Source organism: Synchiropus splendidus, chromosome 14 (genome assembly GCF_027744825.2).
Source record: "Synchiropus splendidus isolate RoL2022-P1 chromosome 14, RoL_Sspl_1.0, whole genome shotgun sequence".
NCBI classification, from domain to species: Eukaryota; Metazoa; Chordata; class Actinopteri; order Syngnathiformes; family Callionymidae; genus Synchiropus; species Synchiropus splendidus.
In genome coordinates this window covers 21,099,913-21,122,509 of record NC_071347.1, presented here as the reverse complement: position 1 = coordinate 21,122,509, position 22,597 = coordinate 21,099,913, and the positions used below count along the sequence as shown (strand labels likewise).

At 48.5% G+C, this 22,597-nt stretch overlaps 1 protein-coding gene across 4 annotated transcripts in view; it reads right to left on the bottom strand.

Annotated features, from left to right (window-relative positions):
- Positions 1-22,597, bottom strand: part of kcnq1.2 (potassium voltage-gated channel, KQT-like subfamily, member 1.2) — a 140,178-nt gene that overhangs the window by 29,793 nt on the left and 87,788 nt on the right. The gene's annotated exons all lie outside the window — the stretch shown is intronic.

Below are 22,597 nucleotides of genomic sequence, written 5' to 3'. Positions count from 1 at the left end.
ACACAAAGACCACTTCTACACATCTACACCACAAAGGTGTTCCAGTTCAACACACTCTGCCTCCATTATGCAACATCTCCCGGACCCTGCTCTTTTGTCCCTGCGTCATGGACGATGATGATGATGAAGTCATAACCAGCCACCACGACACGATCGGAGCGGTGACACATGTGTAGCATCTTTGTCCGCGCCACCTCCGCTGCCAGCGCATTGCTCACGGGCGGTGGGAGGCCCTTCCCCCGGCAGCATTTTCATGCTTTCACTTCTCATTAAAACCACAAAAAGAGCAGGGCGAAGGCCCCTCGGAGTCTGGGCCTTGGGAAGTTCGCGACGCTAAACCACCATAATATGAGCCTCATCCCCACAAACACAGTGAAGAGGGTCTGCGCGGCTGCCGTGTAATAAGTCCTGGCGTTCCAGCCCTGTAATTGGCTGTAATTAAAAGGAGGCAGAGGGAGACAAGATCTTCCTCTCGGCTTCAGCTGCCAGCAGCAGGAAGTAGTAAAGACACGCTGTCTCTTCCTTTACTAGGTGCCACTCCGTCCTCTTTGAGCCTTTCTTCTCACTTTCCTCCCGTCATTCAGCATCTTTGTGAGGGATCCAGGGGGAGCGCTCTATCCCTCTCTAGCCCCCACCCCCACACCACCCCTCCGCACAATGTGTGTGTGTGTGTCTTCAGCATCTTTGTCTGTTGTCAGTCTGTAATTATTCAGCCTGCAGATGCTCCTGCGTGTTTGTTGTCGTCTGTTTCCTGCTCGTCAACATCACGTCTGCACAACTTACATGAGCGTGGAACACCTACTTCACAGGCGGGGGATTCACTGGCGACGGAAAAACGGATTTGGCTTTTAGGTTTACGTGGGCTTTGAACTGCAAGATAAAATTTCTCATGTTTTGAAATGTAAATGATCGATTTTACAGGATGGAGATATAAAGAAGGTGTGTGGGGGGGTTTAAGAGAGGTGGAGGGTAGAAAGGAGAGGAACGAAGGTTAGCTGCAGTAAGACGGAACCATGTGTGTGAATGAGAGGGAGCCAAGTGGACAGGTGAAGTTACAGGAGGCAGAGCTAAAGAAGGTGGGGGGTTTGAAGTACTGAGGCTCATCTGTCCAGGGCCATGGAGAGTGTGAGAAAGAGGTGAAGAAGGGGGTGCAGGCAGGATGGAATCATTGGAGAAAAGTGTCGGGTGGGATGTGTGACAAAAGGTTGTCGGCAAGGATGAAAGGGAAAGTGTCCAAAAGGGTGGTGAGGCCAGCTGTGTTGTATGGTTTGGAAACAGTGGTACTGAGGAAAAGACAGGAGGCAGAGCTGGAGGTAGCAGAGATGAAGATGCTGAGCTTCTCTCTGGGAGTGAGCAGGATGATGATAGGATCAGAGGGACAGCACATGTGCTCAGGTGTTTAGGAGACCAAGTCAGAGAGGCTTGATGGAGATGGTTTGGACATGTACAGAGGAGAGAGAGAGAGAGAGCCAGTACATTGGTAGATGAAGATGTTGAGGTTGGAACTGCCAGGCAGAAGGTGGAGAGGAAGGCCACAGAGGAGGTTGATGGAGGTGATGAAGGAGGACACGAGGTTTGTAGGTTTGAGAGAAGAGGAAGCAGAGGACAGGGGGAGATGGAGGAGGATGATCTGCTGTGGCCGCCTCTGAAGGGAGAAGCCGAACGAGAAAGAAGAAGAAGAAGAAGAAGAAGAAGAAGACATTGCACGTTTATAAATACTAGTCTAGCGCTTCACTCAGCTTAAATCTGAAGGTTGAATTCGGACGTGTGAGGGTTAAATTTGAAACTTTATCCTTCAACATGAGAACATAAGAGTTCTGTGATGTTTCTCCGACTGTTTCGAAAAATGAGTTTTGATAACTGATACTTGGCTGCTTGCAGTAAGGGAACCAGGAGGAAAGGCTCTGGCTAAAGAGAAACCATGTTACTGCTCCCAGCAACGTCACACACAGCGCACATGCTCAGTGTTTGTAAACAAGGGCGCTAGCGCTGCCGCGTATCTGGTGACTTTAAACCTGATTTCCTTCTGTAGCTGTTTTAAGGAGGAAGATAAGATGTGAAAGAGCCAGGTTTGAGGTTGCAGTGTTAGGTGGAGCAATGGTCTGTTCAGAGAGACGAGTGGGTGCGGACTCGCAACCATTGGCGGCGGGATTCTGGAGTGAGCTGCTTCACTGACATGTCAGTACATTCATAATTTCCACACAACTTTCATGTAACTTTGTGAGCACTCGATGACATGTAGGATGGATGAGTGCGACTTGTTTGACTCGCATGTCAAAAGATCGGATGTGTGGCCCGGGAAAATCGGATACGGGTTGTTCAGACTCTCACAAAGCGATTGGGATACATGGCATACACAGCAACATTTCGCAAACCTGCTCAATAACTAACACTGTGTTTCACATAATCTCAAACCCAATATGAGGAGTGTACTTTGTCTTTCTACCTCCACCAATCAAAGAGTGGCCAGTTCGATCGTAGCTCAAAAACGTATTCCAATGAATTGTTTAGAAATCTCAGCCGTTGTCTGGTTTCATCGGAATTTACGATGAAACCAGACAACGACAACACTGCACCAGGAGTGTTGCTGGAACTGCTACTGCCACCTGCAGTCTGATTACCTCACTGCGGTCTTTGTTATTTCAAACAATACGGACAGAATCAATGTGGGGCCATAATATTTGTTAAAAAAAATAAAAAAAACTAGGCGAGCAGAGGCATGCGCTCGCTTGGGAGGTTTGTAGTTTTAAATGATTTCCTCCTCAAATCTTGACTTCACCTGCTTTACATTGGACTTGTAATGGAAGCAGTCCAGATGTGGTACCTTCCAGTGTCAGCAGTGACCTTCACCGTCTCTCTCTCTCACACACACACACACACGGGGACAACACCGGCACTGTTGCTGCGATCCCAGTAAAATAGCTCCTTGTTCACCTCTGATGAGGGAGGCGGAGGGGCCGCAGAGCGGCAAGAAAGAGACAGAGAAATGCGAGAAAGGGTGAGAGTTGACCTTTGGGTCCCGCTATAGCAGCTCTGTAAGTGAGGGGGTGGGCGGCTCCACTAAGTGGCTGATTCATTTCCCCCTGAGACCCCCCCCCCACACCAGCACTCTCGCTGCATCCCTTGTGCGAAGGTCCAGTGATCCAGGTGCAGGCCCGTAGACTGAAGACAACAAGGCCTCTGCTGACCCCGAGGGAGCCCAGCCGGGGTCGGAGGTCACAGCAGAATCCACCCACTGTCTGTGCGTGTGTGTTTTTACGGAGAGGAGACCACAGGCGGAGCCGCAGGAAATATGGGCTCCGCCTGACCCCTCCTCATTTCTCCACCTCCTGACAACACAGAAGGAGACAGAAGCGACTGAAGTCGGCCGGGTTCATTCGGGTTCAGACGTCGAGGTGTGCGTCTGGCGCGGAAGCCTCTGACTGTGGGCTTCATTGTCGGCAGAACAAGCCGCTGCTTCAGGTCTGAGGCCCAGACTTTTTTTTTTTCTGCTCTTGTGTTTGGAGTTTCAGACCAGATGTATGTAAATCCATGTCATGTGGACGCGCACAGCTGGTTCGTCCAAATGCAGCGGGAGGTGAAGGCCGACCCTCCATCAGGCGGCGAGAGTTCTGTCACAAATCTCCTTTCGGTTCAGTTCACGCCTCCACTGAGGACGGTGGAGCCACCTGAGGAGCTAAAACGCAACAGCTGCTCCACTTGACATCCAGCTGGAGACGCACAGAGCAGGCCGCGTGTGTTGCTGTGGGCGTATGTGTCGGGGTCAGGGGTCATATCAGGTTGTCGTCCGTCTCTCAACTGAACCACAGATTCATCAAACCTTGTGTGAGTCACGGTCTAGTCTGAATTCATCCGTTCATTTTTCATTCACCAAGGTGACTAGGAGGTGGAGCTCATCCCAGCTGCCAGGGGCGAGAGGCAGGGGACACCCTGGACAGCCATTCCAGCACACTTACAGACAGACAACCACAGAGGAGCTCAACAGTACTCTGCATGTTTTTGGACGGTGGGAGGAAACTAGAGTTCCCAGCTTGACAGAAATGCAGCAGGTTCACCTCTCAAGCTGGATTTGAACCGGCAACCTTCTTGGTGTGAGCTAAGAAGCAGTCCCCACGTCCTCACTCTGGCGCTCATCTCCAGTCAAGTTCAGCCCATGAAATGGGGTGGAAATTACAGGTGACGCTTCACTGTCAGAGAGAAACCAGAGCCCAGCGCTGGCGTCGTAATGACACGTCTGAGGGAGAAAAAAACGGTGATTAAGTCATTAACGTCCTCAGACAGACGTGGCAGCGGATCATAAAAGAGCAGAGAGGAGACGCGTCTTAATCTGATACGGCGCTGGAATGATCGGAGGGAGCCTCCGCCTGCTGGGGCGGCAGGGATTCACACGGAAGGTGGCGGATTCCATCACATCACAAGCGAGGCTTGTGTCAAAATTACGGCCCTGAGTGACATAATATGAGGAGCCTGCTGTCGGCTTAAGCACCAGTCACATCAAACCACATTCCACCTCAAAGCCCTTCTGTACACTTCGCTGTGTGCGCCCGTGTTTCAGGGAGGCCTCCACTTGTGAACGCCGAGGTGGCACGTCACACAGACCTCAGTTAGCGCCGCAGCCACACCCCAGAGGCCCAAGGCTTGGAGCAAATCTGGGGTCTTTTTGTGCCTGTCCAAGGCTTTCTCCAGCACTCCAGTTTCCTCCCACAAGTTGAAGTTACAGGAGGCACAGATAAAGAAGGTGGAGGATTTGAAGTACTGAGGCTCAACTGTCCAGGGCCACGGAGAGTGTGAGAAAGAGGTGAAGAAGCGGGTGCAGGCAGGGTGGAATCATTGGAGAAAAGTGTCAGGTGGGATGTGTGACAAAAGGGTGTCGGCGAGGATGAAAGGGAAAGTGTCCAAAAGGGTGGTGAGGCCAGCAATGTTGTATTGTTTGGAAACAGTGGCACTGAGGAGAAGACAGGAGGCAGAGCTGGAGGTAGCAGAGATGAAGATGCTGAGCTTCTCTCTGGGAGTGAGCGGGATGATGATAGGATCAGAGGGACAGCACATGTGCTCAGGTGTTTAGGAGACCAAGTCAGACAGGCTGGATGGAGATGGTTTGGACATGTACAGAGGAGAGAGAGAGAGAGCCAGTACATTGGTAGATGAAGATGTTGAGATGTTGGAACTGCCAGGCAGAAGGTGGAGAGGAAGGCCACAGAGGAGATTGATGGAGGTGGTGAAGGAGGACATGAGGTTTGTAGGTTTGAGAGAAGAGGAAGCAGAGGACAGGGGGAGATGGAGGAGGATGATCCTCTGTGGCCACCTCTGAAGGGAGAAGCCGAACGAGAAAGAAGAAGAAGAAAAGAGCAGCAACTATCCGCAGCTAAGGATGGTACACAGCTAACAGTCACGACCCCATCGACAGCTGCATCAGCCCATGTTTCCAGGTCTGATATCAAGTTATATCTCATCGCCTCCATTATTCCTCACCGCTGCAGCTTGTGGAAAAAATAATCTTTATTTGGACAACACCCTCCACGCCTCAACTGCCAAGCGCCCACTTATGGAAAGTCGGCACTGACCCAACGTGCCCCCACATCCAGGCGCTCCGCCTCGCACACACCTATTGCGAAACGCCGGGTGAAGTACACACCAACGCACACCTCCGGGCAGAGCGGAGCGCGTCGTGGCCGACATCTGGCTGTAAGAATATCTGCAGCGACTTGGACTCCGAGGGCCCGAGGCTGTTGACATTCCCCACCCCCGTCTACTCAGATAGCTGAGCACATTTCTCAGACCTGAGGACAAACATCATTCATCATCCAGTAAAGCCCTCATTTCATTCATCTTTTCGTGGTGTTCTGCAAGGTTTATTCTCGGGTCCCCTTCAGTTTTCAACTGAGAAGGTGGCTTAATGATTAGTAGCCGGCTTGCGCAACTCGATCCGTCAGCCAGGTCTATCAGATAGCGGGCGCTACCTGTCAAAGCAGGAGCGCTGTCAGGCAGCCAGTCAGGCAGCTATCGGCCGGCCGCCGCCGCCCCGCCTTATCTGGATAATGAGCTGCATTTAGGTCCATTATGAGTCCACCCTGAGGACTTTCTCCGCTGCTGAGAGGAGGCCACGTGCCGGTGACGGACAGGTCAGCAGGAATGTTATCGACTGGGCTTAGAGGGGCTAAAAAGGTATTTAAGAATTAGGCTCAGCACCTCGGGATAGAGCTCACGCGCCCTTCCAAAAACCTCTGCAGTGAGGTGAGACAGCATGAAAATGAAGCGCGCGAGCCACTGCCGTTGTTTTCCTATCTTACTGCGTCAGAGGGAAAGGTGTTCATGTAGCTTCTGTTCATGCCAGCATCATGGTCAGCAACAAGAGCGCAAACTTGACGTTCTACCGACAATTCCACCACAACAAACAAAATACTGCGAGGAGCTACAATGACAGAGGACAAGCAAGGAGATGCTAGCTAGAACCAGCTATCGAACACTGGCACTGTTGCAGGCACAACGGAAGCTAGCAAGTCATCTGTACGTCAGTTTAGAAGAGCGGGAAAAAGCAGTGGTGCAGATGGCTAGGATGAAGAGGAGTTGATGCTAATATACGTAATGTACGCTCACCTGAACAGCTGCTAAAAAAACCAAGGTCTTTCACAGCGACTTCATGGCTGTGAAAGAGGTTCAGAGAGGTTGAGAGGTTATATATATAGGTTAACTATATCAGTGATCTCATGCTTCCATTCCTTCTTTAGATTGGTATTGCTGTTCACCACTATATCCACCAGGGGGAGCAGCCCAGAGTCAAACATTTATGACAACAACAAACTCCAAAACCAACATGGCGACTATGTATGAAGTATTGATCATGTAGCTGTTGAGGCCATTGGAGGACGGAGAATTTCCGCCATTGTGATGTCTTCTTCACGTCTCACTAGAGCTATGTATCGGGTAGCAACAGCAACCCTGCCACCTATGGTTTTCAGTGGTACTGCTCTGTTTGGCCCGTGTCTGAAAATGTAATGGAAACATGCAGAAATGTAATGGAAACGAGGAAAGAAGAGCACGGACTGAAGGCTCAGTCTGGATCCGCATACGTAACGTTGAGCATGCACAGGCCTTTGGAACTCAGAGGACACAGAGTGTTTGAAATGGAAGTGCTGAGCCAAAGAAGAGGAAGACAAGCTTAGAGGTTCACAGGCGAGATAGAGTCGGGCAACAAGAGACTTCAGATCGGCATAGAGGTTCACAAGCGAGATAGAGTCGGGCAACAAGAGACTTCAGATCGGCATAGAGCTTCACAGGCGAGATAGAGTCGGGCAACAAGAGACTTCAGATCGGCATAGAGGTTCACAGGTGAGATAGAGTCGGGCAACAAGAGACTTCAGATCGGCATAGAGGTTCACAAGCGAGATAGAGTTGGGCAACAAGAGACTTCAGATCGGCATAGAGGTTCACAAGCGAGATAGAGTTGGGCAACAAGAGACTTCAGATCGGCATAGAGCTTCACAGGCGAGATAGAGTCGGGCAACAAGAGACTTCAGATCGGCATAGAGGTTCACAGGCGAGATAGAGTCGGGCAACAAGAGACTTCAGATCGGCATAGAGGTTCACAAGCGAGATAGAGTTGGGCAACAAGAGACTTCAGATCGGCATAGAGGTTCACAAGCGAGATAGAGTTGGGCAACAAGAGACTTCAGATCGGCATAGAGCTTCACAGGCGAGATAGAGTCGGGCAACAAGAGACTTCAGATCGGCATAGAGGTTCACAAGCGAGATAGAGTTGGGCAACAAGAGACTTCAGATCGGCATAGAGGTTCACAGGCGAGATAAAGTCGGGCAACAAGAGACTTCAGATCGGCATAGAGCTTCACAGGCGAGATAGAGTCGGGCAACAAGAGACTTCAGATCGGCATAGAGGTTCACAGGCGAGATAGAGTCGGGCAACAAGAGACTTCAGATCGGCATAGAGGTTCACAGGCGAGCTAGAGTAGGACAACAAGAGAAAAGAGAGGAGACTTCAGATCGGCATAGAGGTTCACAGGCGAGCTAGAGTAGGACAACAAGAGAAAAGAGAGGAGACTTCAGATCGGCATAGAGGTTCACAGGCGAGATAGAGTCGGGCAACAAGAGACTTCAGATCGGTCAAAGTGGAAGACGCCGACTTGTCAAAAGACTGAGTTTGAACCTTGTCAGTCACGGACCCTCAAAAGAAAGAAGAAGAGATGAAAACAGGAAGCTGCACAGATTCACGCTTCATCACGTTCACCCTCTTCGTCTCGATCAATCAGCAGAATTATAATCACCAGCTACTGATCGTCGTCTTCAAACAAGCGCCTCTTTGTCTCTTGTGCCAACAAATTGCTTTGAAGGGGGACAGAGCCAACAACACCCCCCTTGTTACGCCATCATGGCTCAATTAGTACAAGAGGGCACGAAATGACGCCGTCACGGGGGAGGGGGGAGGGGTCAGGTCGACAGAACGGACGGGACAACAAGAGGAGGTCGTTCTAGCTTCCTGCTAGCTTGAAGGACCGACCAGACGACTGGGACGGTCAAGACCCGAACACTGGTCGACTCGAAGCTCACATCAGTTTGACGCTACATTCACTTTAAATCACTTAAATCTGGACTGAACCGTCGACAATAACCAGAGATTTCTGCTTTTAAAGGTGCAGCCTGTCGCCAAAACAATCGCTGATTCACTCCTTCACCCGCCGCCGTCACCGTCTCCATGACTTACAGCTGGCAGGATTTACGATCGCAAACACGCTGAAAGCATTAATAACTTTCACTCTGCCTGTCACCATGATTCACGGTCATGAGCCAAGGTTCCTCGGGAGCCAGAGCCCAGAAAAAACACAGCCCTGCTGTTGACTCATCTTCAGCTGAAGTTAGCAGGGTTTATCGCAGGTTAGCAAATAGAGCAGTTGATCTCATGCAAATACCATTCAGACTGTTGAGGAGTTAACAGAAGCGCAGCAGACACATGCACTGGGGGCCACTCGTCCATTCAGAGACGCATGAAAAGACTTGTGCAGGAGCAACCCAAAATGTTTCCACATCCGGATTGGACATCTGAAATTGTTTTCAGAACCAGCAGACTTCTTCTTCTTTTTTTTTTGCTTTGACAAATAAAAGAAACAGGGTTTGAGGGACTAAATAACATATTCAGTAATTCTGAATAAACCAACAGGAACCAACAATGAAGTTTTTGTCAAGAAAGAAAAATGCTAACCAAAATGTATACAATAGATTGAAGGTCAATAAAACACGAAGAGATGCTTTTTGGCCTGTAGAAATCCATATAATAGCAGCGTGGTTGTATAAGGTTCAGACCTTGAGACAGTAGCCGCCTATAGTATTTAAGCAGCAAATCCAGGACAAGAGTTCATACAAATGATTCTGTAATCTATTTTGGGAGCAAATCATTTCACAAAAACATCTATGAAAGCCATTACTTGCCGTATAAGGTATATGATAGAATTATTCATGCATGCAATGGTGATGAAAATAGAAGGAAAAAAAGAAAAGTCTTAAAGTCCCAGATCCCTCACGTGTTCTATTTGAAATTGAATAGTGCTGAGTAATACATTTCATTCTGCCTTCATGAGGGCCACATAAACACAGGCAAGGGGCCCATCTTTCTTTGCCCAGGTCTACTTTGCACTGCCCAGACTCTCAGACCTTCATGGGGCTTGCTACAGTCGGTTTCCTATAAAAGAAACAGACCTTTAAAATCAATGACTGATCGATACACACCTGAGAATTTAAGCTTGAATTTAACCACCACTGAAATGTAAAATTCTTCTCCTGCATTTTGGGTACAGACACATAAGGAACTGTCGTGTGACAGATTGGGGCATTTCCTTTAAAAACAGAAAAAGTCGCTCCGCAGCGTCTCTCTGAATCTGCAGATTTTCAGGATCTCATCTGAACCTGAGACACTCCATTGTTTAGATATCAAGCAGCTCGACTTCGAAGACTACTTCAGTTTGTTGATGCCGCTGACTCAGCATCACAGGTCCATTTGTGTGAGAAAAAGCGCCCGCCGCGGCGGCACACCATCGCTCAGCGATGAGGTCACACGCAGGACTCTTGGGCGAGTGGCCCTCCCCGTTAGCATCACGTCGCTAATCGACTCTTTGCACAGGCAACTGTGGAGGTGCCACGCCCTGTTCTGGCGCAGACCGGTCGGGACGGTCGCGCCGGTTAATGAATAACAATCACAAAGACAATAAAAGGCAGGGAGCCGCAGACCTGCAGGCCATGGATTAGTCTTATCAGACGCACTGGCGTTTACGGACACACAAATTCCCAAATGTGAATGTGGCACGGTGAGTGTGTTTAGAGGAGAACTGGCTGGGCGGCTTCGGTGCCCATGAGGGGTCCGGGGCCTCTCCCCTGACTCAGATTCTCTTCCCAGTCTTTGCCAAATTAAACATTTAAATGGCCAATATTGCCGCGAGACTCGATAGCGCGTCGGTTGTAGCTGCAGGTTTTATATGTTTAAGACAATGAAAGATAAACAAGCTAATACAAGACGAACGGAATTATAGAGGCCAGTTTATTTGTTGCAATCAGACACGTCAGATGCCGGCGGACATTGAAGGCAGCATGAGAGCTTTGTGTTCAGGACACTTTTGGTCTGTGTGTGTGTGTCGGGTGGTTCTTCATCGAGTGAAGCCGACTTCGAACTGTGACTCCTCATGTCAATCGAACACAAGAGGACAAGAGGATTAACATGCTGGCGTCCCGACACTGTCAATGCATCTGTATGAGCTTATCTTTAGCTCCGTGTTAGCAAGTTGCTAGTGTTTTATTGTGTGTCTCAGGTCTCATTGTTAGTGTCTGAGAGTGGATTTGGCCGAATCTGTTTGGGTCTTTGTTTCATTCTGTGTCTCCATATGTCAAGCTGGGCATAAATTCGACCATTTTTGACATGATTCTTCACTAAAACCCATGACGGCATTGCGGCAAGTTTTCCCTCATGCATCTCACCTTGCGTAGTGTGCAAGGGGTAACACCTCACAACCACCGCCCAATTGATGGTACAGTGTGAGGCTATTGCACTGTTGAACCACTATCACGAGCCGATTCACCGCAACCTGTCACATATTCTGTGCGTGAAACACGTAGCTGAGGAATAATGCGCAACTTAGCAGTTGCTGCTTACTTCCAAGTCTCATTGGAGAATTGACAGACCGAACCAACATGTAAAGGAAGAATGAGAGCTTTAAAATAACTGTCTCTTTTTAAAAAAAATCACGAGACCACACGAAGTGGAAACATCAAAACAAGTGGGAAACATGACAAGTATCATGGAGGACGATGTGACTATGGTGGTTTTCGACAGAATCACATCCTTGAGGAACAAAATTTGCGCATCCTGTCTGGACATATGATGAGACGGACCAGGCGAGGACGGCTACAGATTCACTTCTCACCATTAGAAACTAGTGCTCTCATTGTCGTCAACTCAATGAATGTCAAAACTGTTGTTTTCTGCTTCCCTGTTTCTCTGCCAGATTGCTTCTTATGAACTCTTTGTGAGCGCTATCATGCGACTAGCAAGGCCAGGAAAAAAAACAAAATTTATATCAAACTAACAATTTTAAAAAGGACCGAAGAAGATTAAATGTAAGTCAAGGTGTTAAGAAGTGTAAATATGCCATAAAACCTATAATAATATTTCATTTTAGACACATTTTATTTTGAATATAAAGCCAAATAAAACCGCAACAGACTTAATTGAGATGAAAAGGCAATATATTTCAAAATATATCATTAGTAATGGCACAAAAAATAACAAGTATAGCTTTAGTCTGACCTCATGAGGGCCGTAAAAATACAGGCAAAAGGCTGCGAAGAGCCCCCGGGCTGCACTTTGCACTGCTTTGATGGCAAGTGTTTTTGTTTCTGACTGCGTGTATCTTTGTCTATGAATTCGATTATCGTGTTTCTCCTCCCTCCTCAAAGTAATACTTGGACAAATCCAGCAGAGACGCTGTGGTCGGCAGATACTCCCACCATGTGTGCACGTGTGTGTCACGATGACCGTCAGCCCATCATTAGCTCTCCAACATGGATGGAAACAAGCAGGCGCTCAGGCCCGGTTCTGGCCCAGAATCTGCGCTGTGGACGGACAGACGTAGCATTAGCGAAGCCTCCGCCACCACAAAGTGAGTCGCCTCAGACGGGATCCAGCTTTCTATACGACGGGGCCGTAATCCCCCAAAACCCAAACTGCCAGGAGCGTGTCCGCTGTTGGACCTCTGAAGCGCCGAGATGTTGGACATTTCCTGTACTCGTAAGAGCTCTAAGGCGACGGGGGTGTTGGCGCGCGACTCCCTGCGGTGGTTGTCATTTGCGTTGAGCGTCAGTTACCGAGTTAATTCGATGACTCGCAACAGTAAAGCCATCAGTGAGTCGGCCAATTAACTCCAGCGTTGCGTGAGAGCTGAGAGGCTGTTTTGATATTTTGAGGCGCCATCTGCCAGAGATGCTGCTGCTGGGACGAGCCACTGCTGTGACAGACGACAGGAGACGCTGGCCCTCACACACACACACACACACACACACGCAGCATCTGCATTCCCACAGTCGCACGAGTCAACAGTCAGACCCCCCCTCGACTCTAAAACCATCAGTGAAGGGGGAAGGAAACCCCTGGGACATACAGGGAGAGGAGTAATTAAAGCTGCTCGCCCCCAGGAGTGGAGTAGGAAGGGGGAGGAGACTGGATGATGGAGGGACACAGGGGTCCGGTGGGGCTCTACCAAGAGGCCCGGGGCCAAAGTCAAGGTGCGGAGTGAGAAGAGCAGGCGAGCTGTGAGCACTGTAATGTGGGGACGGAGACAAGGAGACACTGAACATACACGGCACACACACACACACACAACGGTTTGTGGCACTATCTTTGTGGGGACCACTCATTTGACGTAACCCTTTCCCCGGCCTCGGCCTCTAAACCTAACCATCCAAAACCAAAGGCCACCAGGACTCTGAACCAAACTTACACACAATTACAATGATCAAGTTATTTTGAAGTCTTCACCCTCAGACTGAGGCTCAACCTTGTGGGGTCCGGCAAAAGAGCCCCACAAATGTCCCCAAAATCGGGCCTCAGTAGGAAAGATACGTTTAAACAGAAACACGCACAGACAGAAATGTCAAGTGGGTAAAGAACATCCTGATGTAATCTGTTATTGACCGCACCAATAACCGTTGCAGTGCATTATGGGACGGGAGTTGATGATGGTGCGAATGCATCATTTCCAAAATTGGTGGACAAATCCTGTTGTCTTCACAAGCGCCGACACAGGGTGGCGACATGAGCGTCACGTCCTCTAGGGGTCGCTATGATTCACCTCAGCTGCGTTAAACCAACAGCACAATCACAGAGAAACAGAGATGACCTCCTGGGCTGACCTTTGACCTCAGCAGACACCAGCACTGGACTGGTGGAGATGACCTCATAGCTGAACCTGACCCCCGCACCACACAAGCTGCTGCATTGTGTTTGTGCTTGACTCCTGTGTGTGTATCACAGAGTGCTCACGTAGCACATGTTCATGCAGCATAGATGGTGTGTTTTCTGTGAGTCATGTGTCATGCATGAGTGTGGTGCTGTGACTGTCTGCACGAACGTCACCTGCGTGTGTGTGTCACAAGCTTGCACTGATTATATGTTATCTGTGACTGAGTGAGATAGATGTGTTTGTCTGACTCACCGTGTGCATGTGAGCAGCACTTATGCTCCGATGCTGCACTTTATTGTGCTCTGTTTGTCAGCGTGTGTGTGTGTGTGTGTCTACTCGTAAAGCTATACTTGAGGGCAGTAATTCTTGCTTTGCATGGTTAGGTTCAGAGTGAAAGGCTGGGGAAAGGGTTATGGCAATGAGAGGTCCTCACTAAGGTAGAGAAACAAATGTGTTTGTGTGTGTGTGGCTCAGAAAAGGAATTGTTCGACTGCCCCTAGTGAACGTCTGAACTAGTTTCCTGACAGTAAAAGGCTTGTGTTTTAGTGCGAGTGTGAGAGCTTTTGTGTGAATGTGTGAAGATGTCAGCTGTATATGTTGTGTGTGCGGCACTGCTGAGGCTGTGTAACCAATGTTGCACGAGTGCAGCGGTGTTTCAGATTCGAGTGTGAGGAGGCTCAGCAGCAGGTCAGGAATTGTGTCACATTCCAGCTTGTACTTGGACCCACAAACCTGAAAGCCCGGGTGCCTCCTTCTGTCCAAATCCTGGGAGAAGATAAAGCCAGCGGAGCCCCTTATCGGCTTCTTATCTCTCCGACTCCTCGTCCTCGCTGGACTCTCCTCCATGTGAGGACCAGAAGTTGCATCTCAGTCAGCGTGCCCTCGTCTGTCTCTCAAGTCGACGGCAAGCTCTTATCAGCCGGGCTTATCTCACCCCCCCACCCCCGCCACCGCCTCCTCCTCCTCCCTGGGCTTCCACACTCTCACACAGACGCTGAGTTTCTGACTCTCCAGACTCGTGTGTCTGTGCTCATCTGCAGAGACGCTGATCTGGCTGCTGATGGAGGACTGCAGATAAGAGCGTGACGTGGTTCCTCAACACTCGCCAGATTAGATCGACTGTTTCCTCTTCACAATGGAGACGTCAGCTGAGGTGACTGTCATGTCCGAGGAACAGATAAAATAGTAGACACACAGCAATATGAATGTCACCTTTCAGCGTTTGTTTGAGTTCAGGATGGTTATTAAATGCGAGGTGATCCAACAACAAACAAGACACGACCATCTATGCTCCCTTACGCTGGCATTGCTGTGCACCACTATATCCACCAGGGGGAGCAGCCAGAGTCAAAAGCTTATGCCAACAACAAACTCCAAAACCAACATGGCGACTGTGGAGTCAGTGTGGACCATGTAGCTCTTGCACAAAAGAGGAACCGGAGGCAGCATTGTAGGAGTCGGTGAGGCCACTGAATGCATTGCGACAGGAGGATGGAGAATTTCCACCATTGTTATGTCTTCATCGTGTCTTAATAGAGCTTCGTACCAGGTAGAAACAGCAACACTGTTCACGGTGATACTGCTCCGTTTGATCCGTAACATTAAGCTTTGTGGAAACATGCAGAAATACGGAGGAAAGGAACATAGAAGACTGGATGTGTATGTAACGTTGAGCATAAACCGCTACGCCAGGTTTGTGTTACCGAGTCGCCCGACTCAGGCCACGGCATGTGTCAATATGAGTCAATCATTTGACAGAAATGTTACATCCAAATACTGAAGGTGCTACCAGTGTTTGTCCAAAGAATTGGCCATCGCTGCGCAGGTGACCGCCATGATACAGAAAGCACATTTTCAAAGTCATACCACTCAGGTGCTGGAATTCATTCTCAACCATGAAGCCATGACGTCTTTACTGTCTTAGTGTTTGTATGCTAACAACAAAAATGTCCCCACTGAGGGGAGAATGCAGGCAGTCTAATCTAGTCCAGTGTGAGCAGCACTTGGACCCAGGTGACCCCGCCAGGGATTATGGGGCGGGCAGATCTCCTCACTTTTTGGGGCTCCAGGTTCTGAATCGATAAATCTCGGAGATTAACCAAATTCAAGCCACAAGAAAATGTTGAGTTTTATACAGCGTAGTCATTCAGAGTAGCAACGAACAACAGCATTGGTCCCTGAGATCCTGAGAAGGTCGGAGAGCCGAGAGAACGTGGGAGCTACATCAACGTATCAGGAAGGTCTTGTCTCCACTGTGGAACAGTGGGAAACAAATTTTAACTCCTATTTATCACCAGTACATAAAACCGACTTGGGTGCGGGGCCTCACGCTGCCAGCAGGTGCAGCAGTTTGACCTTCACTTTCCCAGCGTTGTTCCTAAAAGTGACCAGACTGAGACCACGTGGTCCGTGGATCTTAAAAGCGCTTTTCAAAACTAGTTTTGAAAAATGGGTCCAGCATCGTGAGCGAGGAAATAGCGGAAACAAGCTGCGTAATACGGAGCGTCTTGATTTATCCACGCTGCTCTCACAATAGACAAGGTGCAGCTGTCCAACCAGGATCAAGTGACTCGCTTGTGTTCACGTCGGGCTCTTGAGTCGAATGCACTTTGTCTGGAGACAGTGTCTCACATCTCTTACTCACATTAAAGCCCTCAAAATGTGCTGTTTCCGCCTGCATGCCCAAAGTTCCGACACCACTGTCGGTCGACTCTGTTGACGGAGCTGTGGACACGCGGGAGGAAACAGCACATTCTGAGTGCTTTAAGGCTAAAAAAATCCATACATTATCCGCACTGTTGTATAAGTCACAGGGCTCAGACCGCGAGACAAAGGTAGCTGCTTATAGTCTGGAAATTACGGTACACGGAAGCCGCATTTTTGCATAACGGACTGTTTAAAACTGTGCTAATCTTTTCGTATAAGCGGTAAATTTGTGCGTCGCCACAAAATCGGGTGATAACTCTCCACAGGATCATTACGACGACGCTTGTGCTGCGGCTTCCATTAATTTTATGTGTCTTAAACTACATTGGGCACAGCAGCCTTTAAACACATTCATGGTGCAGGGCGCGCTCTGTTTCGGTAGCAGGGGAAATGCAGTCCATCACATAAACGCGCTGACATATTTTCCCTCTGACGGGTTCCCCAGGTACCAGCTTTGCTTAACAGCGGTGACATTTACACTCTCTGGAGCGCAGCTCGCGCTGCTCGCCAGCGCTCTATGGTTCCGCAATGTAGACTGATTTAATAGCACTCAAAAGTCGAGTGGCACCAGAGCTACTTAGCAGCGAGTATTAGCGGGACTTTTGGAGCCCAATAAAACACAGTCCACGGTTTCATGGAGTGTGGTTCAACCCGCTCTTAACCTTGGTAAATAAGTGCACACCTCCGCGCTGATAATGAACTCTCCCACCGAGGAGTGTGTTAGCGGTCGAGTAGCAATAAAATATACAAGGAAAATAATGCAGCGTGAGTTCAGGACAGGACGCTCCAGTCAAGTACCTGGTCTTCAGCTGCTGACTGAGCACTCATGGAGCGACTGCTGCGGACTTGTTTTTGGGCAGTAAAGCCTGTGAGGGGAGAGTCACGCAAGAGAAGGCCGATCTTCACTTTTATGAGCCTCAGATGCTGCGAGACGACAGACCTATAATCCAGAATTCACTGGGCCAAAGAAGAGGCAGAGAGGACCGGCCCACGAGAGACCAGAGGGCGGCAGGGAAAGTTTGTGACAGAGAGGAGGGAAAAAAAAAAAAAAAAAAAAAAGCTCTCAGACAGATACGAAGGTAGCGCCAGACGAGAGGCAGACTGTCCGTCTCTGGTTTGTGGTGAAGACACAGTAGTGGGCAGGGTCCCGGGCTCTGAAATTACAGAGTGGCGCTAAGAGGAGAGAGCCGGAGCCAGCAGGCCGTCTGAGGGCTGCCAAGGGCCGCATCCCCAGCGCACGGCCCGGAATCATGATTTACTACCAGGCTGCTGCTCCTGGTAGCACAGGAGGGGCGACCGACCGAGCATGGGGGAGAAGGAACCGAAACCAGCCAGAGGAATCGCTCAGATCGTAACACTAAACTGTCAATCCGTACTGCCTCCAACCATTTGTCTCTTGTTGTCAGGTCACACAGGCTTCTAGTTGGGCTCCATCCATGACTGCTGTTCTGCTAGCCTTTGCGTTGGCTGGACTAAATGATCCGAGTTGGCCCCTGGATGAACTGGTGACCCATCCAGAGAGTTTCCCACCTCTTGCCCCGACTCAGTGGGATAGGTGTTAGCCACGCTGTGACCCCAGGAGTGGAGCGACACGTGTAACATATTGATGATCGCAGACTGGAATGTTGTGTCCAAGGGTGGCATGGAATTGAGCCTTCGGTGCTGCATGGTGACGCGTTAAGCTTCTAGATGAATCAAACGGTGGCCCTCATGGTGTAGGATCGCGCTTCCACGGACTGACCAACACATTAAAAAAGGTTGGGGTAAAGGTTAAGTCCTGGGGTGCTGCTCCTAAAGAGCCCAACCTTGCAATGCCATGTGACGTCCCTTGGTTTGCCTAGTACTGTAGCTCATGTGACCTGGAGCTTGACTCAAGCGAGAGCTTACGATCGCCGCCCCTGCGTGTCCTCATCCTAACCCCGAACAAGACAGCAGGAGGGGAAACACATCGACATGCACCATAAAAGGCTTCTGACATTGGATACAGAAGTCCACTGGTCCACTGTCAATATGCGATGCCTTTGGAGTCGACATGTCTCGGGAGACTAGTGCCTGAATGTGTCGTAGAGGAAGACAAGGATATGCCGCTACACAACCTATACTTTCATTTTCCCTCGGAGGCTTCCTGCTCTTTTCAACCCAACTGAATCCATTGTGACAAGGAGAATCATTGAAGAGTCACTTTAATCATCAACTGTTGTTACAATGCCACCCCTGGTTACAGGTCCTTGGCTGTAAACAATAGTCTGTATCACAGAGGTACCTGGTTTCCAATGTCCTTGGTGTACAAGTACCCTAACTGCATCGGAAAAAACTAGGTAGACAGCAGACTGACTGCCTCAACATCTTTTTAAGGCGGTCTCCATATGTTTCTATGCCAAGATCTATACTCAAAACCAAAGTACTATTGAAGAAGTCTTTTGTATGGAGTGGATCAATGACAGCACGCTGTGTTATAATAGCTTCAACTGCAGAGCACTGTGGAACAGGTAGTACTGGAGGTATCTTTGTGCTTATCTATATGTACTTTTTTGCATCCGCAGCTGCAGGGTCCAACAACACGAACTGCACCTTTAAGTTCGGACTTGAACACTCAGCAACTACTGGAGAGGAAGTTCAGGGCTGAAGTTATCAGAGGGCAAGTCCAGACATGCAGGGAGTTCCAGTACACACTCTCCTGCAGCGGAGAGTCCAGGACGACCGCTGCGCTGTCCTACTGTGTGTGTGTGCGTGAGTGTCCATTCATTTCCTTTGCCAAGTTTCCTCTCTTTGTTTAGACCAGCCTGGTTTGCCCGGCTCCCCGCTGAGTGTGTTGCTGCCTAACACGCAGACACACATGTCAAAACACGGCGCGACAACAAACACAGCGTGTTCTCGGGGGGACGGAGCTGCTGGGAATGTGGCGCGCTCGCAGGAACGGCGGCTATTAGTAAATAATTGTTGATGTAAGGGGCTGGCGGCAGGCCAGGAATCCGCTCGGCGGGAGGAGGAGAGACGGGAGGTCAGCGGACATCAGTGTCAGAGCAACGTTCGGAGCGAGAGCTGGAGCCAAGCATTCTGGCCGTTGGGAGATAAGAGGGTTTTAACTGACTCACTGTGGAGACACACAACTCCTCCTGATACCGTATTAACACAAAGTACTGATCACTAAATCATTCTGTTTAGAAGTTAAAACCACTTCCTGTTTGAGCCCGTCAAATCCAGACTGTGTGTGTCTGTCGTGTGTGTGTGTGTGTGTACAGTATGTCTGTGTGTGTTTATTTACTTTTCCTCTTTCACGTATTTACGCATCCATCCATGTCCACACTTTTATATCGCCATTATAGATGTGTGTATGTCTCAGAGCGTGAGTGTGTATTCATTTATTCTGCCTCGTGGGGACCAACTCTTGACCTACTTGTGGCACCTAAAGCCTCTGTGGGGACCCAACAAGGTTAAGCCTCAGTTCGAGGATGAAGGCGTCAGAATTTGGTCATTATAACTGGGTTTGGTTAAGGTTAGCCATGAGTTTCGGGTGGTTAGGTTTAGGGGGAGAGGCTGGGGAAAGGGTTAGGGCACTGAACGGCCCCCACGACGATGGGTTAGGGTCAGGATTGTGTGGTGTGCTTTTACTATTCCACATATCTGGAGCTGAAAGTCACCTCAAGACCAGTCCAAACTTTTTAGGAAGCCATAGCTTCTAGGAAGGAGGGAATAAAGGGAGAAGGAGGAGGGAAGGAGGAAATAAAGGAAGTAAAGAAAGGATGGTTGGATGGCAGGAAGGATGGATAGACACTTTAAAATGACGGGTGGGAAGGGAGGAACGCAGAGAAGATGTATTGAAGGAAGGTAGAAAAGAAGGAGAGGAAAAAGGATGGTTGATAGAAGGAATGAAAGACGGATGGTGGGAGAAGGGATGTAGGGAAAAGACATGGCAGGAATGAAGATGGAAAATGGGGTGAATAAAAGTGTTTTGGGGATTGGATGGATGGAAGGATGATGAGAAGACCAAAGGAAGGATGAGTGACACAAGTGAAACAAGAGATCGGTGGAAGGAAGAATGTAGGGTGAACTGAAATGATGATTGTCAGGAAGAAGGGATGACGACAGATTATGGTATGGGTGAAGGAAAATGTAGAGGTCTGAATTAAAGGATAGAAGGTAAAGGAATAGATGTGAGAGTTCAGGAAAAGGGGGATGAATTGGAAGGAAATAAAGGGATTGGAGGAAAGTAAGATCAACGGAAAGATGAAAGCGGAGAATAGAAGTCGAAGTGAAGGATGGATTCATACAAGAAAGGTAGAAGGAAAGCTAGAGCAGAAGAAGAGAGGAACGACTGACGAAAACACGTTGAGATGGCAGGACGAATTGACGGTGGAAAGGAAAGACAGAAGCCGGGTCAGACGGAAGAGTGGGGTTTGCAGGACTGATGGAGTAAGAAGAGAGGATGAGAGCACAGGGACGGAGGGAAGGAAAGGAGAGTTACGGAGAACGGGCAGATGAACAAACACAAGCTGGAGGGATGGAAGAATGATGGATGGATGAGCCGAAGGAGTGCAGAACATCTGGACAGTTGTGACCAGCGACGACTCGAAGCCAGTGGAAAAACATATTTTAAAAAATAACCGCAACATTTTCCTGACCGTGAGACAACAGTGAGTGTGTTTGTGTGTTTGTGTGTGTGTCCTTCACTGTAATTACACACATGCTCGGGTGTCCACTCTTTTTTCGTATAGAGCATAAACGTGTGTGTGTTTACAACGCCACTTATGTGGAGGCCAGCGCTGACTCCCCACTGAGGCAGTCTAAACACACACACACACGCACAGTGACTTGTGCCCCCTCCAGCGCTCACAGGCGAGGGGCCCTACATGCCTCACAGATGGACTCCTGACAAACCCGGGGGACTCCAGGATTTGGCCTCGCTGCAATCTACAGCATAGCTCACCTAGTTGAGGCGCGATTAAGGTCACAGTTGAATTCCTGCACCAGGACCAGACTCGGACCGGACTGAGGTCTGGTGATATTTGTCATCCTCAACCTTGTGAGTCAAGCTCAGCTGAGACTCCTCTATGTTGACCATCACTCGCTTGTGTGTCGAGTGATTTCAAAATATATAATTTAAGTGAGAAAATTATGATTTTTGTCAAAATCTAAATTTATATTACAAACATCTCTAACCACATTTTAAAATAATCATTAAATGTTGTCAAACACGCAGAATAATAAAATAATAATAAATGGGAAATTTTTAGTAAAAAAGAATACAATAACTTCATTTTTCCATAAAAAAGTCACACAGAACTTGGCATTTTAATTAGTACAACTGGTTTTTGTACATTACTTTTGATTAAAAAAAAAAAAAAAAACAGGAAATAAAAATAAAGTGATGACCGATACATTTATGATATGAAACATTTATTGATTTATTTATTTTTACCAAACCCCAAAATATGATATTTGATAATTGAAAATAGTTAAAAGTTAAAAGAAAACATTTTATTTTACTTGTAACAGCTGGCAAGATAAGATACATTTGTTTTTAAAGAATTAAAAAATAAATCCAAAGATTGGCCAGAGAATCATTTCGATTTCTGATGAGGGAAGAAAATCCTGCATCTAAATTTGACTTTATTAGCCATTTTCATTAATAAGGTCAACCTTTGCAGCAAACAATCTACATATTTTTATTGGAAAATAATGAGGTTTTTGTTCAGAGAAATAATATACGTCTATAAAATAAAGGAGGATTGTTTTATCCTTCATGAGTGTATTAACAAAATAATAACAAATAATTATTGACCATATAAGAACATTTTAAAACACGAGTGTGTCTGGTCAATAATAATAAAAAAAAGGCTCAGGATTGCAGGACCAGATGACTCTGGGTTTCATCCATCCCTCTATTGAAAGTTAAGCAACAGCAGAGACGTCAGATGTTCTGACCTGAAACTGAACCGATTCTGAAAACATCTGACGGAGCCAGAGTTCTGTTCCTGCGTAATTGAAGTCTTGGACGCACTAATTCCAGTTTCAGCGAGCAGCAGCCGCGTCTGCGAACGCTTACGCTAAAAAAAGAAACACACAATTGTTGTCAGGCTGCAGCACCAGTGGCGAGAGTGAGGAGAGGCTCTGAGCGGGACCTGCGGCTCACGCACTCCCCAGCTGGTCCTGCAGCTACTTCTCATCCAGCAGCGTCCGACGGAGAGATAACGCGCATCAAGACTGTCATCCGTCTTGGTTTCCAAGCCGCCGCTGCAGAATTTGGCTCCTCGGAGTGTGGGGTTGGACACATGGGTGATTCATCAGCGTGTGTGCGTGTCAGCCATTAAGTGTCTTTGTCAGTGTGTGATAAATGGCTCCATCTCTGCTCGGAAGACACCATGTTTGTCCAACTCAAGACAGATTCGTCTGTAAATGTTGGGGCCACAACAGTGGCATCACAAAAGGCCTCCCAG